Genomic DNA, 11,455 nt, shown 5'->3' with positions numbered 1-11,455 from the left:
TTTAAGCAGACCTCAAACCTGGCTGGAAATGAATTCCTTTCTTTGTCACTGTTCTGTTATCATCCACCATGTATTTTATTGTTAGGTGTTACTGTTTATCCTTGCAGTGCTTGTAGTGCGATGATGGGTAGCATGTTAGATTTTAGGGACAACTCATGCCCTAACTAATCCAAAGACCAGGCTAATCCAAAATTTGTAACACTATATGTAAGGTCAGGCAGTTGACCAGAAGCAACCATCAGACTTTGAAGTAACCTCATGCCCCCTTATATTCCAGCTAAAGCGTCCTGATCAGACAAAATAAGTAAAACTATATAAGGGAAATATAAATATTTTATACATTGGCATGTACAGTTAAAATTAAAGAGCAAGTATTCAGATTCCTTAATTTGCTTCTTCAGTGGCCACTTGGGAAGCTAGATGTTTATGTACCCAGCTGTTCTGCAAATGCAATGGAGGTCTACCGTATCTCACTTTCCACTGTCTATTGGTAACAGTTCCTGTCTTCAGCTGTAAGCCTCTTTTCAGTCCTGATAATGCCATGGTGCAGTTTTTTGGGGGGGTTTTCTCTTCTATTGACATTCTCCATACTTTGTTGATGTTTATTCTCTTTACTGAAGACTTTTTTTTTATTAAGCTGGTCTCTACATCACATCCATCCAGATCATCTAACCCTTGGCCATACCCAAACCCCACTGGACAAAGGTTGCGGGGTCTACCTGTAATGTGACCCTTGGGCACTGAACTCTGCTTTTGGTGCTGACCAAATACCTAGTGTACTGCTTTGTTTTCCACAAAGCACTTTAGAGACCTCTTATGTGAACATGTCTCTGAAGACTACATCTGTGAGTAAGCCCATGGACGGGGTAACGGTATACTGCAATGTGACCTTTTGAGCAATGGGCTTCGAACTATGGTGCTTTCCAGACCTGTGTGCTTATCCAGTCTTTAGTTTCTTCCTCTAATGCAGACATCTTGTAAGGGTCATCTGCACCATAAGCTCTAAATGGGATGCTTTCCAGACCTAGCGGTACTAGGTCAGTTAGCCACAGAACGATCTCCATTTTTAGAGTCTCCAGTGGTATCTCCGCTATAAGCTCTGCATTTGGCGCTTTTCAGGCCTGTATGTACTGGTCAGGTTATGCTCGCAGAGCATAACCTAGATTTAAAAAAAATTGTTTCAACCTTCAGTGTAACCCCAGCCTTCCTGTGAAAATTACCTCAGGAAATAATTAAGGTATCCTAGTATGTTATCTTCGGATGCCACACTCCATATTGTGCTTTCCAGACCTCTGTGTTCTGATTCCATTAGCCAAATGTGCGCCAGTATACCCAGTCTCTGATTAACTCTGATGGTTTGATGTAAATTTAATTTGTCTCCTTTGGACATTCAACTCTGTCATGGTGTCTTCTAGTCCTTATACTGTGCCTGTTAGTGACAGAGCGCTGTTTTCATGCCTAGAATCGTGACACAGTCCTGTGTATCCAAATCTCTTAACACTGACTCTTTCAATAGATCTCTGTTTTATGGTTAACCCTTTTGGATGTAATACCTTTATTCTCTGGATACTGCTGAATTCATACACTACAGCCTCCTATCCAGATGTAGAACAATGGCTCCTCCCTTGAGGGTCACCCTCTCCCTTTCTTTTAATGAGCTGGTTTTTGATACAGGAACAGTGGGATATACCTCATGGCTTTGAACCTTTTTAGGGTTTATTTTTATACCTTCCAACCTCCATCAGCCTGTGAGACCGCAATGCTGACATCACTTGCAACATAAAGCACTGCATGTACACATGCTCCTCACCCTCTTTCCTGCTTTCTGGAGGAAAAGCTTTGTGCAGCTGCTGCTCCTATTTAGAGGCAGCATGTACATATATTATCTGGTCTTATCCAGTGCCTTTTCTTCAGTGACTTTGTCACTGCCTAATTCTCTACCTCGGTCAACTCTGGTCTGTGAGTACACAAGGCATTGCCTCTTTTGGGCCTAGTTGTTTACCCCAACAACCTACAGCCCCACCTGTTGTCTTTTAAAAGACTTTTAGAGCATAGTCCTGTTAAATCAGGCAGCCTTGTCCCATGCTCCCCTACTTTTTCTGAGGACTGTTTGCTAGTCTTCCTGCAGGATTAAATATCTGTAGTCAAAATCCTGGGACCCCTATTAATATAGGTTCTTCCTCACTACCAGCTTCTGACTTCACTACTTGAGCCTGCTACTTCTGCTGAAGCTGCCTGACCTCTAATCCCCACTTCTAACTTTCTGTTAGTTTGTGCATGATTAATGCATTGCTTTGCTTGGAAACAGTCAGAACTTTCCACTGCTACCTCTTTGGCAGCACATACCTATGGCCCTATTGACACTTCACCTTTTAAGTATGCCAATGGCTCCTATCGCTTTTTCTAAATCAGAACCCTCACAATTTACTCCTGTGGGATCTGTTTAAATCCTGTCAATAATTAATCTGACATGCTCAGTGTTATGTTTTAATCTGATGCTGTATGCTCAGCCATGCCTATAGCACGTAAATCTGCTGATCCAAATATAGACTCCTCTATAGCTTACACTGTCGCGAAGACCTTCCCTATACAGTAATACCGATGTTCACGAACGCTTCTTTTCGAACAATTCGGTTCGCGAACAGGAAGTTCGGCAAAATTTTGCTTCCGTACGCAAACTCAGCATCGGGAGACTAACACGACCGCGGCCCCCTTCCCCGCTCTGACACGTGGTCGTGGCTTCCTCTACTGTACAGCATTATTCAATCCAGCATGGCTCCAAAGAAAGTGCAGAGCAAGCATGGTGGTAAAAAAAAGTGCAGAGCGGTAATGAAGGTAACCAGAAAGTGCAGAGCGGTAATGAAGGTGACCAGATGTGGCAAAAGGAGTAATTATGTTAACCAAGCCGAGGACACAAGTACTGGAAGAGGTTGAAAAACTTTTGTTAGTATGGTTGAATGAGAAACAGCTGGCAGGTGATAGTGTTAGTGAAGCTATGATCTGTGAAAAAGCCAGGAAATTGCACCGTGATTTACTGCAAAAAAACAACCCCTCTACAAGTGCAACAATTTATGAATTTAAAGCCAGTAGAGGGTGGTTTGATAAGAAGTGGCATCCACAGTTTGATAAGACATGGTGAGGCTTCCAGTTCTGACAAGGCCACTGCAGAAGACTACAAGAAAGACTTTGTGGAAAAGCAGAAGGATACATCACTCAACAAGTGTTCAACTGCGATGAAACAGGGCTCTTTTGGAAGAAGATGCCGAACAGAAACTATATCACGCAAGAGGAAAAGGCGCTGTGCTGATCTGAAGATTAGGCCACTACTGCTTTACCATTCCCAGATCACTCGTGCATTCAAGGAACAGAATGTGAACAAGGCCAGACTGCCTGTCATGTGGAGGACCAATGTGAATGCTTGGGTCGCAAGGCAATTGTTCCTGGAAAGGCTGCACGAGGTGTTCGCACCCACCGTTAAGAAATATCTTTCTGACAACCAACTGCCTGAAAGGTGCCTTCTTCTGATGGACAATGCCCCGGCACACACTCCAGCCTTGGTGGATGTTACCTGAATTACTATTTTAAGTTATGAACCGCTATATAAGCATTCACACATACAGGTATGAGATTCTAAGGATTCATTCATGAGATTTTCAAGCTCAACACAATAACAGAATTTATTGGTATATAGTATCAAGACTTAAATACAATGAACCAACAATCTATTTAACTACAACATACAAAGAAAAGATTTAAACATGCAAAATACCCAGACATTGGTATCAAACAGACATACAGTTAAGTGGGGGAAAGATTATATGTATAGTTACCCATTAATCGTCACATTAGGGCCCCATCCTGGTGAAAGAGAGAACTAGCTTCTTTCCTCAATCATTAATATACCCCTGGTGTCCATAGGGATTCATTGCAAGTCTCCCATTGGTTGCCTCCCAAGGCCTAATGGAGATTGGAGGGTTTCCAAAACCCTCTTTACAACTCCACACCCCTCTCTACGATTGGCCAGTCTACATATTATTAGATCAAAGGGTCTTGGCACAGGAAAAACCTGATTACCAGCCCTATTTGCAATTCATTGGGCCTGCCACTCCCCTCCACAGTGATAAGCACAACAAAGACTTTATTCCCCTACAAGCTACCCCCACCTCCGGTGAAATATAAAACAAGAAATAAAACTATATACATATGTCTTATGAAGATTTGACATAAACTCATAAGGTAACAGTGGATGATATGGACGCTGGGTATGACTTCATAAAGGTCAAGTTCCTCCCCACAACACAACACCCCTTCTGCAGCCCATGGACCAGCAAATGATCTGCAACTTCAAGAAGGTCTACACAAAGGCCCTCTTCACCAGGTGTTTTAATGTCACTGAAGAGACGTCCTTGACTGAAAGAGTTCTAGAAGAAACTGCAGCTAAGAGACCAAGAAGAGAGGAAACCCCTGAAGGAGAACTCCTCGATGTCGTTATGGGGGGACTCTCCCTCCAAACAATAACCTCCTCCCCACCCAGTTTCCTGTCCTCCACGCCAGAAGTCGCCTATGTGAAATATAAAACAAGAAATAAAACTATATACATATGTCTTATGAAGATTTGACATAAACTCATAAGGTAACAGTGGATGATATGGACGCTGGGTATGACTTCATAAAGGTCAAGTTCCTCCCCACAACACAACACCCCTTCTGCAGCCCATGGACCAGCAAATGATCTGCAACTTCAAGAAGGTCTACACAAAGGCCCTCTTCACCAGGTGTTTTAATGTCACTGAAGAGACGTCCTTGACTGAAAGAGTTCTAGAAGAAACTGCAGCTAAGAGACCAAGAAGAGAGGAAACCCCTGAAGGAGAACTCCTCGATGTCGTTATGGGGGGACTCTCCCTCCAAACAATAACCTCCTCCCCACCCAGTTTCCTGTCCTCCACGCCAGAAGTCGCCTAAAGAAAGGTTAGTGTTCACTCTCTTCATACTGTACTGTACTTTGTTTCATATTTTTATGGTTAAAAAAATTGACATATGGTTCAGAACGAATTAACCTTATTTACATTGAACCTTATGTGAAAATTTGATTCTGTTCACGACCAAAATCGGTTCGCGACCACGCTAGTAGGGTTCAGAATGGATTAACCTTATTTACATTGAACCTAATGGGGAAATTGTATTCAGTTCGCAACCAGATTTGTGGAACGAATTAAGTTTGTGAACAGAGGTACCACTGTACCTTCTTTTCTGGAAAACTTTCTGTGTAAAGACTGGGAGCTTCCTATTCTACCATGTATTCCTCCTGATCATGTGAGGCAGTATTTTCCACTGGATAAGGAATTCCTGGACAGCTGGTCCCTACCTTCTGTGAACTCTTCAGTCCTTCACCTCTAATAAAGGAAAGTCAGGAAATCACCAGCACTCAGTAGTAAAGATAAATATGTCCCTTTTATTGGACAGAAAGCGTCACAGACATCCAAATAAACCGACGTTTCGGGGCCGCGCAGGGTCCCTTCCTCAAGGCAGAAAGATGTGACCTTAGGGTAATTCATCACTGCGAGCACCACTTTTTTCTTATCTGGCCTGTGAGGAGTGCGGAGGGTCTCTCCATCGACTTACTTCACCTCTAATAGACATCTTATAATTTTGGTACAAATTAGAGGTGCACCAAAATGAAAATTTCAAAACCGAAATGAAAAAAAGTCAGGCCGAAACCTGTTTTCGTATCTAACTTTTTTTTTTTTTTAATTATTACATTTTTTATATATATCATTTTTTATTTTTTACTTTACTGTTGGGGGCTTCGGGGAAATATTAGGGGTCTAAACAGACCCCTGATATTTACCTTTTAAATCTCTTTCTGCAGCCCCTGTTATAAATGAACAGGAAGCCTCTATAGAGAGTGTTCCTGTTCATTCATAACTTGCCAAGATAATATGTTTACTATGTACACAATTATGAATGAACAGGAAGTGATGTAGATCACTTCCCATTCATTCATAATTGGGGACACAGTAAACATACTATGTCCTCAATTATTTACAAACACTCAGCGATCACTGATGGCTGAGTGTTTGTGCTACGCTCTACATCCTGACATGCTGTCAGGAGGCTGAGTGAGTGGTGCAGGGAGGAGGGCTCGATCTCCTGTGACAGCTGACTCCTCCCCCGCAATGCCATCCTGGCCTTCTGTGACAGCTGTCTCCACCCACACACCGCTGCTTTCCTGATCTGTCACAGGAGGCTGATCGGTGCAGCCTCCTATGATAGCATCTCCACCGCCACTTACAGCACTCTCCTCCCCTGCCCCACTCAGCCTCCTGTGACAGTTTCTCTCCTCCCCGGTAGGACACAGAGCAACGCCCAGCAGGGAGGAGAGAAAGCAGGGATGCACCACTATTTCGGCCAAAAGATGGCACTTTCGACATTTTGCCAAAAGTGTAATTTTTGTCCGGTATGTTTTCGACTTTGTGAGTGGGGTGGAATGTGAGATCACACTCACAGAGTCTGATAGAAGTGACATTTCAGGACCGAACAGATCAGTTCTCCTGCACATACAATCTGCCCTGGAACAGCTGAGAAAGCGTTGGAATGTTTGACCTATTGGTGGTCACACGTTCCCCCGCCAAAAAACTGGGTGGGATTACATTGAAATGTGTGACCATGTCACCGGTCACACATTGTAACGTAGTCACAAACTTTGATAGAACACCGCCATCAGGGGGTACAGCTGGTACCAATGTGCGGGGTCTGGGCAGCCTGGGGGCCTCTTACATGAGTATTGGCTGTACCAGGGGCGGGCATGGCAGAGGTGACGGGGGGGGTGGAGGCCCCAGCAGCAGCAGCAGGTAAGAGGAGTTGGAGGAGGTACAGGGAAATGGACCCCGGTGACAAGCCCACCTGAGGCCCTCCAGAGCCCACCATAGAGATGGGCTGTGCAGGATCTATGGTGGGCTCTGCGGGGTCTCAGGTAAGCCCAGAGTCCAGTACGTTACTAAGCCCACATATACCTATATACATGCTATACATAGCATTGAGGTAGAAAACGATATGTGCAGTGTTATCTTCATTTTAGATGACAAAAGGGTTTTGTGGCTCCCGGTGTTTTCTGTGGGAAACGGATCCAAATGGCTCTTTGAGTGTTTAAGGTTGCTGACCCCTGCCCTAAGGGATTTTAAGATTATGGAAACTCTGTTAACATCCTTTTTGTATTGCCCTTCAGTACTTCTTTATTTCTTATCCTGAGTTACATACTCCTATATTTTGGACTATGCAAAATGATTGGCCCTTGATCTAACATCTCATTTTCTCATACTGGTTTCTGAATAGGATGGGAAAAACATTTTACTCTCTGCACATATTAGCATTCTTTACATCGACTCTCCTTGCACTTTGTGTATTCACAACCCTTCTTTCTAGAAGCTTTCTAAAACTTCATCTGTCACTATTGAAGTAACAGCGGAAGGCGTAGCAGCCATGCAGTACTCAAACTCTTGTTTACTGATCCCTGCACCTGAATTTCCCTCCTGTTATTGTTCCCTAATACAACTTATTTTTCTTCTTGAGGAAATATCCATTTTGTTAGTTCTGTACTTCCCTGGAAGATCACAGGCACAGCATTCTGTTACCCAAATACAGAGTTCCCCTAGCTGGTAACCTGTTTGTCAAGAGGCCCTCATGGGACCGATGATATTAATTTTAGTTGTATTATGACTGCCACACCTCAGTGTCAGCTATTGTGGGTTGGAAGGTCTCCTTCTCATCCCTTTTTTCTGAGGTTCCTGTACATCTATTGCATTACTGTGTATCTTCAGTAAGCCTTCCCTTTTCTTTGGTTGTGTGAATCTCTCTACCCCTCCATAAAAAGGGACTTGGTATTCCACCCTTCTTTGTTTTACTTGGAAGGTTTCCTTCCCTTTCTTCCTGTAGATTGCTCTTGAGAGGGCTATTTTATTATTGGTCGCCTATTCCCTACATTTAGGATTTAAGAGTATTCTGCTTCAATATATACAGTCATGGCCAAAAATATTGGCACCCCTGCATTTCTATCAGATAATGCACCACTTTGCACAGAAAATTGTTGCAATTACAAATGTTTAGGCATTCTCATGCTTATTTCTTTTGTTTGTATTAGTATGATACAAGAAAGTGGAGAAAAAAAAGCCAAATCTGACACATTCCACGCAAAACTCCGAAAATGGACTGGACAAAATTATTGGCACCCTCAATTAATAATTTGTTTGTGTCACACCAATACAAACAAAAGAAATAAATATGAGAATGCCTAAACATTTGTAATTGCAGCAATTTTCTGTGCGACGCGGTGCATTATCTGACAGAAATGCAGGGGTGACTGTATATATGTATGTGTGTAATAAACATATATATATATATATATATAATGTGCGTGTGTGTATTAAAAAATATATATTTATATATATATATATTTATTTTTTATTATTAATAATCACATTTGTTGTTGGTCTATGTTTTCCCCACCTGTTACCTGTTGTTTCCTTATGATGTTTGCTGGGTTGAACTCCACTTTATTGTTGAGGTCCATAATCCATAATTCAGATAAGCCTTCCCCCTAGTGTTGCTACCTGTCCTGCTTTTAGAACACCAGATTTATTCTTGGTGCTTTTCCAGCAATTTCCATATTGTTCCCATATTTTTTCACTGGCCTTTCAGCTAAGTATTCCTTCATATGCCCTTCTAGTAAGATTTCCACATCTATTAGATCTCTGTGGCTGTTGCACACTCTGCAGATGGATTGCTTTTGGATGTCCCACATATCTGATTTATTATGTTCCTCAATAGACGATAAACAAAATAAGATTATTTTACTTACCATAAATTCTTTTTCTTGTCCACTGAGGGACTTAGGTCCCACCTCTCCGTGTCTTGGCTCTATGTAATGCCTGCTTGATGGTTGGGTGGGGGGATAGTTTATAGTGAGTTGGTCTTCATAATTTTTGCTGTTTGCCAGTGTCCACCTCCTGAAAACAACCAAATAAACTCCATATATATGATTTTCTATACCCTAGTGTCAATGCATTCCAGGAAAAAGAGGTAAAAGATGGTAAATACAAAAATATTATTTTATGATATAGTTACCTGGTCTATTCTCATGTGCACATACAGTTAGCTACGCTCTTAATTAACAGACCAGGACAGCCCACTAAACTAGTGAAAAAGAATAGGACCTCATTTACAATGACAGTGTCAACTCTTCGTTTATATTTGTTTAGAGGACATTTATAAATGCATATACAGTAACCTACCCATTATCCAGCATTCAAGCCACTGTTTTTTTTTGCCGGTTGCTTGGTAGACATGTGCACACTGACAAAAAAAATGTTGTTAGCAACTAAATTTAGTTGCTAATGAAATTCTCTGTTTACATCTTGCTGCAAGCTGGTGGCTAGATTCTGCGGGCCAACAGCTGAATGTAAATGACAGGCAGTGGGTGAGAGCAATAGCCAGTCTGCTATTGGCTATTTTAAATTGTAATTCTCAAGCAACCAGAAGCTACAGTTATCCGGCATCTACCAATCCCTATGGGTGCTGGGTAACTGGGAGTTTACTGTAAAGACATGTACATGTAATGGTTTTTCAATGGTGTCATTCAAACTCGGTGCTTACCTACATTTAGGTGTGGTGAGTTTAGCTGCTTTCAGAGAAAATAGAATTTTGTGCGTCCATTATTTGATTAGAAACTGTAAACGTGGTTAAACCCACTTTGGTGTTTAAATACCACCAAAATAAAGCTTTATCTGTCCCCAAAAAAATGGTATAAAATTAATTTCAGTACAGCGCTGCGTGACGGAATAAACGTCAGTCAAAGTACTGCAGCGCTGAACACTGAAAAATGGCCTGGCCAGGAAGGGGGTCTAAACACCTGGTCTTGAAGTGGTTAAAACAGGAACATCTAAATGCAGAAAAAAAAGTGATCTAGAAAGCAAAAAGTTATTTTTCTCATAACATCTGCTGTATAGAAAACCTAAACTGAGGTATGCATTTGTGAATGTGACCTAATGTTGAGGAACCATTAAGAACAAAATGTTTAATGCCTGGCACTCAATTAAGATATCCCATTTAGGGAACTTAAAGTGTATCTAAAGCCAAACTTTTTTAGTTCTGGATTTTACTTCCCGTGTTCCTCTGGGAAGATTCACCCTTTCTATATATCCTAGTAACCATTCTCATCAAGACTGAAAGTAAGGAAAAATCTAAAATTTCACTAGACCAAAAAATTAAGGATTTTTCCAATGGGAGCCCTTGTAGCGAAAACTGTCAGAGAGGGTATTGCTTACTTTGGAAAGATTTCCTTTCACTTCATCTTGTGTCTACGAGAAATAAATTGATTGACATGGGTTTCAACCCTTCCCCACAAAAACTGAAAAGGCTTGAGAGATAGTTTAAGGGATTGTTTTTCTGATTACACAAGGATTATGCCTTTAATGCAACACTGTAGAATAATAAAAAAACAATTTTCATCTTTTTGTTTTAGTTACCTTCTGACACTGTCCTTGGCACCACCTTCCTATGGCCGGTAAAAATCACAGTACCTATAGGTATTGAGGAACACGTAACAAGTCCCATTCCTCCGCACAATCCAGGGCTGGTCCTGAGCTGCCAATCACTAGCACCAAGCATCAGTGCATTCCTGTCTGATATTAGGAAGACATCTGGCCATCTATGGTCAGCCAACATAACACACTATCATACAGATGAGGAAAGAAACATGACATAATTTTTATTGTGTGTCATTGTGACCACATGGTAATCAGTTTTTTATGAGTTAAATGTGTATTGGTGTTGAGTTATGTTTTGAGTGCGTTATACTGTGTAACCTGGTTATGGAAAGACTATCAGCACCATCCCTCGTTATCTCCCATTGTTCTCTGAAGGAGTTCAGAACAATTACATTCTGACCAGACTCCTGCTATGGCTGGCTGGAGCTCGTTAGCAGGGGAAACCCTGTGGTGTTATGAAGACAGATTGTCTGGGGGAAGGCAGGGTGGATGTGATGGGATTATAATCTGATCTCATCACTTGCTGTATAAATGTTTGTGCAGTTGCTCAATAAATCAGAGTTTGTTTCACCTACACTCGTGTCCCGACCAGTGATTGGGGAAACCTCAGCAAGGAAGAATACAGCGGCGGACATACTCATCCTGAGTACGGGGTCCGTCACAGTCATGACCACTGATTTCTGATTCTGCTTACTTTAATGTACTCTGCAGAATATAATTAATTACATATGTAGTGATGTATTTCGAGAGATTAAGGTCATCAAAAGCTGAAATATGGCCTTAACCAGGGGCGGGCTGACCGTTCGGGCGCTGCCCGAGGGCCTGTGCCAATAAGGGGGCCCATCTGCCTGCCCCCTACCTGGAGATGCTGATGGTAGTATCTTGCCCCCCCCCCCCCCCCCCCCCCCCCCCCT

This window comes from Nanorana parkeri, unplaced genomic scaffold (assembly GCF_000935625.1).
Source record: "Nanorana parkeri isolate BGI_ZX_2015 unplaced genomic scaffold, ASM93562v1 scaffold99, whole genome shotgun sequence".
Lineage (NCBI taxonomy): Eukaryota > Metazoa > Chordata > Amphibia > Anura > Dicroglossidae > Nanorana > Nanorana parkeri.
Note: the sequence above shows the minus strand (reverse complement) of the source record.